This window comes from Bufo gargarizans, chromosome 1 (assembly GCF_014858855.1).
Source record: "Bufo gargarizans isolate SCDJY-AF-19 chromosome 1, ASM1485885v1, whole genome shotgun sequence".
Lineage (NCBI taxonomy): Eukaryota > Metazoa > Chordata > Amphibia > Anura > Bufonidae > Bufo > Bufo gargarizans.
The window spans coordinates 749,754,069-749,761,061 of record NC_058080.1 but is presented as its reverse complement, the minus strand read 5'-3'; the positions used below and the strand labels follow the sequence as shown (position 1 = coordinate 749,761,061).

Sequence of the window (6,993 nt, the reverse complement as noted above, 5' to 3'; positions counted from 1 at the left end):
CATCCTCTCTTCTTCATCCTCCACTTTAATATCAGTCAGATCTTCTCCTTGATTTGTCATCTGTAACAATTCAGTACAATACAGCAGACAGGTGGGAAATCTAACAGATCCACATAAGAGACACCCACAATCTATGACCCCTCTATGACTGCAGGACCCCCCTATATAGATGTGTATAGGGCCCAGCTCCATCTACCTGAGGGTTCTCTGGGACCTTCTCCTCTGGACAGTCCTGGGAATACAGAGGATGGGGACATCTCTCTGGTGGATTTATCCTCCGGGATCCATCTGTGGAGACACAAGCACACAGTGACTGAATACATGGCCTCCTGTAGATCTGTCTATAGATCAGACAGTTCTCTCAGCTGCCCTACTGCGCAGCCTAGCATCAGAGAACATGGAACGCGATGCTGTCAGCGCGCTCATGTCCCCTCAGCAGCACAGGGGAGAGGGAGTCACTCTCTTCCTCCTCCCTGTGCCGCTGCTGCCAATAAGAATATAGAGGGGCGGGCGCACTGCACCACCAATGATAGTTAACCTTTAATACAGGAGGCAGGTGCCAGCAGCAGAATCACATAGCCGGCACCCTGCCTCTGACAGGGAGCTACAATCAGCGGCAGTTAACCCCTTAGGTGCGGCACCTGAGGTGTTAACTGCCGCTGATCTGCTGCCAGCACCCGCCTCCTGTATTAAAAGGTTAATTATCATTGGTCGCGCAGTGCGCAACCCCCCCCCCCCCCCCCCCGTGTATTAAAAACATTGGTGGCAGGGGCAGTTCTGATTGGAGCCCCAGCAGTGTAATCCTTGGCAGCCAGGACACTACTGAAGCCCTGGCTGCCATGGTAAGCTCCCTGCTGCTGTGTGTACTATGCCCAGAGCAGCAGGGACAGTGTGAGGTCCTAGTCACCCTAATAGAGCTCTATCAGGGAGAATAGGACAAGGGATAAAAAGATTCCAGGTTCTAACCCCTAAGGGGGGAAATAGTTATTTAAAAAAAAAGTAAAACAAAAAACACCAAAATATTAAGTATAAATCACCCCCTTTCCCAATTTTACATATAAAATACACTCACCTAAAGAATTATTAGGAACACCATACTAATACGGTGTTGGACCCTCTTTTGCCTTCAGAACTGCCTTAATTCTACGTGGCATTGATTCCACAAGGTGCTGATAGCATTCTTTAGAAATGTTGGCCCATATTGATAGGATAGCATCTTGCAGTTGATGGAGATTTGAGGGATGCACATCCAGGGCACGAAGCTCCCGTTCCACCACATCGCAAAGATGCTCTATTGGGTTGAGATCTGGTGACTGTGGGGCCATTTTAGTTCAGTGAACTCATTGTCATGTTCAAGAAACCAATTTGAAATTATTCGAGCTTTGTGACATGGTGCATTATCCTGCTGGAAGTAGCCATCAGAGGATGGGTACATGGTGGTCATGAAGGGATGGACATGGTCAGAAACAATGCTCAGGTAGCCTGTGGCATTTAAACGATGGCCAATTGGAACTAAGGGGCCTAAAGTGTGCCCAGAAAACATCCCCCACACCATTACACCACCACCACCAGCCTGCACAGTGGTAACAAGGCATGATGGATACATGTTCTCATTCTGTTTACGCCAAATTCGGACTCTACCATTTGAATGTCTCAACAGAAATCGAGACTCATCAGACCAGGCAACATTTTTCCAGTCTTCAACAGTCCAATTTTGTTGAGCTCGTGCAAATTGTAGCCTCTTTTTCCTATTTGTAGTGGAGATGAGTGGTACCCGGTGGGGTCTTCTGCTGTTGTAGCCCATCCGCCTCAAGGTTGTGCGTGTTGTGGCTTCACAAATGCTTTGCTGCATACCTCGGTTGTAACAAGTGGTTATTTCAGTCAACGTTGCTCTTCTATCAGCTTGAATCAGTCGGCCCATTCTCCTCTGACCTCCAGCATCCACAAGGCATTTTCGCCCACAGGACTGCCGCATACTGGATGTTTTTCCCTTTTCACACCATTCTTTGTAAACCCTAGAAATAGTTGTGCGTGAAAATCCCAGTAACTGAGCAGATGGTGAAATACTCAGACCGGCCCGTCTGGCACCAACAACCATGCCACGCTCAAAATTGCTTAAATCACCTTTCTTTCCCATTCTGACATTCAGTTTGGAGTTCAGGAGATTGTCTTGACCAGGACCACAACCCTACATGCATCGAAGCAACTGCCATGTGATTGGTTGACTAGATAATCGCATTAATGAGAAATAGAACAGGTGTTCCTAATAATTCTTCAGGTGAGTGTATATAAACAATAAATAAATAAACATATCACATATTGCCACTTCCAAAAAGTCCAAACTATTAAAAGATAAAAAAAATCTATACGGTGAACACCGGAACAGAAAAAATAAATAAAAACTGCGCGATTCGCCATTTTTAAAAATGAGGAATGCACGTGGCTTTTTTGGTGTTTTCTTCTTTTCGCGTGGTATCGAATGTTATAGAGTATCACAATACTTTTTTATGGTATTGAAATCGAATCAAAATTTTGGTATCGCAACAACCCTACTGCACACACGTGTATACACTGCACATGACGGGTCTCACCTTGTGATATAAGAGGCTGGTGCTCCTCCATTACATGTCACTGCACACACGTGTATACACTGCACATGACGGCTCTTACCTTGTGATATAAGAGGCTGGTGCTCCTCCATTACATGTCACTGCACACACATGTATACACTGCACATGGCGGGTCTTACCTTGTGATATAAGAGGCTGGTGCTCCTCCATTACATGTCACTGCACACACGTGTATACACTGCACATGACGGGTCTTACCTTGTGATATAAGAGGCTGGTGCTCCTCCATTACATGTCACTGCACACACGTGTATACACTGCACATGACGGCTCTTACCTTGTGATATAAGAGGCTGGTGTTCCTCCATTACATGTCACTGCACACACGTGTATACACTGCACATGGCGGGTCTTACCTTGTGATATAAGAGGCTGGTGCTCCTCCATTACATGTCACTGCACACACGTGTATACACTGCACATGACGGCTCTTACCTTGTGATATAAGAGGCTGGTGCTCCTCCATTACATGTCACTGCACACACGTGTATACATTGCACATGACGGCTCTTACCTTGTGATATAAGAGGCTGGTGCTCCTCCATTACATGTCACTGCACACACGTGTATACATTGCACATGACGGCTCTTACCTTGTGATATAAGAGGCTGGTGCTCCTCCATTACATGTCACTGCACACACGTGTATACACTGCACATGACGGCTCTTACCTTGTGATATAAGAGGCTGGTGTTCCTCCATTACATGTCACTGCACACACGTGTATACACTGCACATGGCGGGTCTTACCTTGTGATATAAGAGGCTGGTGCTCCTCCATTACATGTCACTGCACACACGTGTATACACTGCACATGACGGCTCTTACCTTGTGATATAAGAGGCTGGTGCTCCTCCATTACATGTCACTGCACACACGTGTATACACTGCACATGACGGCTCTTACCTTGTGATATAAGAGGCTGGTGCTCCTCCATTACATGTCACTGCACACACATGTATACACTGCACATGACGGCTCTTACCTTGTGATATAAGAGGCTGGTGCTCCTCCATTACATGTCACTGCACACACGTGTACACACTGCACATGACGGCTCTTACCCTGTGATATAAGAGGCTGGTGCTCCTCCATTACATGTCACTGCACACACATGTATACACTGCACATGACGGCTCTTACCTTGTGATATAAGAGGCTGGTGCTCCTCCATTACATGTCACTGCACACACGTGTACACACTGCACATGACGGCTCTTACCCTGTGATATAAGAGGCTGGTGCTCCTCCATTACATGTCACTGCACACACATGTATACACTGCACATGACGGCTCTTACCTTGTGATATAAGAGGCTGGTGCTCCTCCATTACATGTCACTGCACACACGTGTATACACTGCACATGACGGCTCTTACCTTGTCATATAAGAGGCTGGTGCTCCTCCATTACATGTCACTGCACACACGTGTATACACTGCACATGACGGCTCTTACCTTGTGATATAAGAGGCTGGTGCTCCTCCATTACATGTCACTGCACACACGTGTATACACTGCACATGACGGCTCTTACCTTGTGATATAAGAGGCTGGTGCTCCTCCATCATGGCCTCCTTGTACAGATCCTTGTGTCCTTCTATATACTCCCACTCCTCCATGGAGAAATAGACAGTGACATCCTGACACCTTATAGGAACCTGACAACACAATGACACCGTCATCACCCAGACCCCTCCAGTGCTGTTACTGGAGAATTTCCCAGCATTCCCAGCAGTGTCACCTCTCCAGTCAGCAGCTCCATCATCTTGTGGGTGAGTTCTAGGATCTTCTGCTCATGTATCAGGGGAGGCTCTGTAATGGGGTGAGGGGTCCTGCTCCGCCCTCCTGACTCCTGGAGGTGGATGATGGGAGTCACACAGTCCCCCGATGTTTTCTTCACTATTGTGTACTCCTGTGGATGGAGAGAGACACTTAGGGAATAAAATAAACAGGGGCCATGTGCTCTCCTCCGGCCCTTCCCTCCTGGGTACAATGTGCCTACTTACCTTCCCATGGCTCCTACAACATGACACATCACTCACCATACTGGGGGCTGATCTTCAGGTTCTCCATCACTTGGAAGGTCTGGAGGCCGTTCTCCAGGACCCTGGACTCTTCCTATCACTTCCTATAATGGATTCTCCTTCCCGATGTCTGACTTGTTACAGAATACAATAAAGAGGAGAGAAATCTAGAAAAGTTTACCTCTCCGCTCAGCAGGGAGATGATCTCCAAGGTGAGGTCTAATATTCTTCTGCTGATCTCCTTCCTGTCCATCCTTGGTGGCTCATTCAGGAGAAAGGTCGTACTGCTAGTTTTCTTCATGATGCCTCCAAAAATAAAGGAATAAAGGTTAATCAGTGAGTCCCATGTCCCCGATAATGAGGCCGAGAAAAAGTACAACTCATCCCGCAAAACTCAGACCCTCATAAAGCTGCACTGACGGGAAAACCCTGAGCTCCGGGTGTATCTAAGCTCCTGGCAGTGTTTCCCTCATTCATACTGAGCAGATTCTCTCATCCAGCACCAAATGATGACTATCCCCACTACTACTCCCCCCATCATACTAAGCTGAGGAGCGGAGAAGGATTCCTTGTGTGTAATGAATGGAGGAGAATCTCCAGAGGTGACATGTCTGAGCTCTCCACCACACTGTCTCCTCACAGCTCATCTTACCTGCAGGCTGGAGGAATGGCTGATACCAGAGAGAACAAGAGCCCTGACTACCGACCAGGACCTGCCCAGTATCTGCTGCACTGCCAGAGCTGAAGGACCTGCGGTGACGTCACCGTCATGTGATCAGTGCAGGGGGCGGGGCTCAGCCGTGAAGAGGATAAGAGATAGTGAAGGACCTGGGGTGATGTCACTATCATGTGATCAGTGCAGGGGGCGGGGCTCAGCCGTGAAGAGGATAAGAGATAGTGAAGGACCTGGGGTGATGTCACTATCATGTGATCAGTGCAGGGGGCGGAGCTCAGCTGTGGAGAGGAGAAGTGGGAAGAGCTTGTAGAGATGGCGTTTTGGTCGGTGTCAGCCGGTGGTGAGAAGTCTCGATGCTCTCCAGAAGAGGAATATTATACCATAGTGTAATGTGAGACCTCTGAGGAGAGGTGTGGCTTCCACTCCTCTAACTCCGCCCAGTGCACAGCTCTACTCACCCAGTCCCACTCACCTAATACAACCTATCACCGGGTACACAGCGGCACCAATACCCGCTGCAATAAAGGAAAGAACCAACTGCTCCTCCCTCATCCAGGTGTCGCTGCCGTCAGTGTGACGTCCACTGGATCCAGAACAAGGTCCCTGTGGTGAAAAAAGCACAATCACATAAGGAAGGGATGGTGACTGCCCCTGTGAAATCCCCAGCAGGGGGCGCTGTGCTGGCCTGGAAGACCGAGCCATCCCCATGTATAACAGGATCATCTAGGGCATTTCCCCTGAGTGCTACCACACTACTAATGCCCACATTGTGGCCCCTCATTGCAGTTATGTCCTCCGTGTGGCCCCTCACTGTAGTTATGTCCTCCTTGTGGCCCCTCACCGTAGTTATGTCCTCCTTGTGGCCCCTCACATTAGTTAAGTCCTTCTTGTGGCCCCTCACTGTAATTTTGTCTTCCATGTGGCCCCTCACTGTAGTTATGTCCTCCTTGTGGCCCCTTACATTAGTTATGTCCTCCTTGTGGCCCCTCACTCTAGTCATGTTCTCCTTGTGGTCCCTCACTGTGGTTCTGTCCACCTTGTGGCCCCTCACTGTGGTTCTGTCCACCTTGTGGCCCCTCACTGTGGTTCTGTCCACCTTGTGGCCCCTCACTGTAGTTATGTCCTCCTTGTGGCCCATCCCTGTAGTTATGTCCTCTTTGTGGCCCCTCACATTAGTTAAGTCCTTTTTGTGGCCCCTCACTGTAATTATGTCCTCCATGTGGCCCTTCACTGTAGTTATATCCTCCTTGTGGCCCCTCACTGTAATTATGTCCTCCATGTGGCCCTTCACTGTAGTTATATCCTCCTTGTGGCCCCTCACTGTAGTTATGTCCTCCTTGTGGCCCCTCACTGTAGTTATGTCCTCCTTGTGGCCCCTCACTGTAGTTATGTCCTCCTTGTGGCCCATCCCTGTAGTTATGTCCTCTTTGTGGCCCCTCACATTAGTTAAGTCCTTTTTGTGGCCCCTCACTGTAATTATGTCCTCCATGTGGCCCTTTACTGTAGTTATATCCTCCTTGTGGCCCCTCACATTAGTTATGTTCTCCTTGTGGCCCCTCACATTAGTTATGTCCTCCTTGTGGCCCCTTACTGGACATATGTCCTCATTGTGGCCCCTCACTCTAGTTTTATCCTCCTTGTGGCCCCTCACTTTAG

At 48.6% G+C, this 6,993-nt stretch overlaps 1 long non-coding RNA gene across 1 annotated transcript; it reads right to left on the bottom strand.

The window, feature by feature from the left end:
- Positions 1-4,500: 4,500 nt before the first annotated feature.
- On the bottom strand, positions 4,501-5,376 carry LOC122938043. Its single transcript, XR_006389967.1, has 3 exons — positions 5,314-5,376; positions 4,843-4,967; positions 4,501-4,549 (listed from the first exon to the last, which is right to left on the bottom strand). It is a non-coding gene; the product is annotated as an uncharacterized LOC122938043 (long non-coding RNA).
- Positions 5,377-6,993: the final 1,617 nt, after the last annotated feature.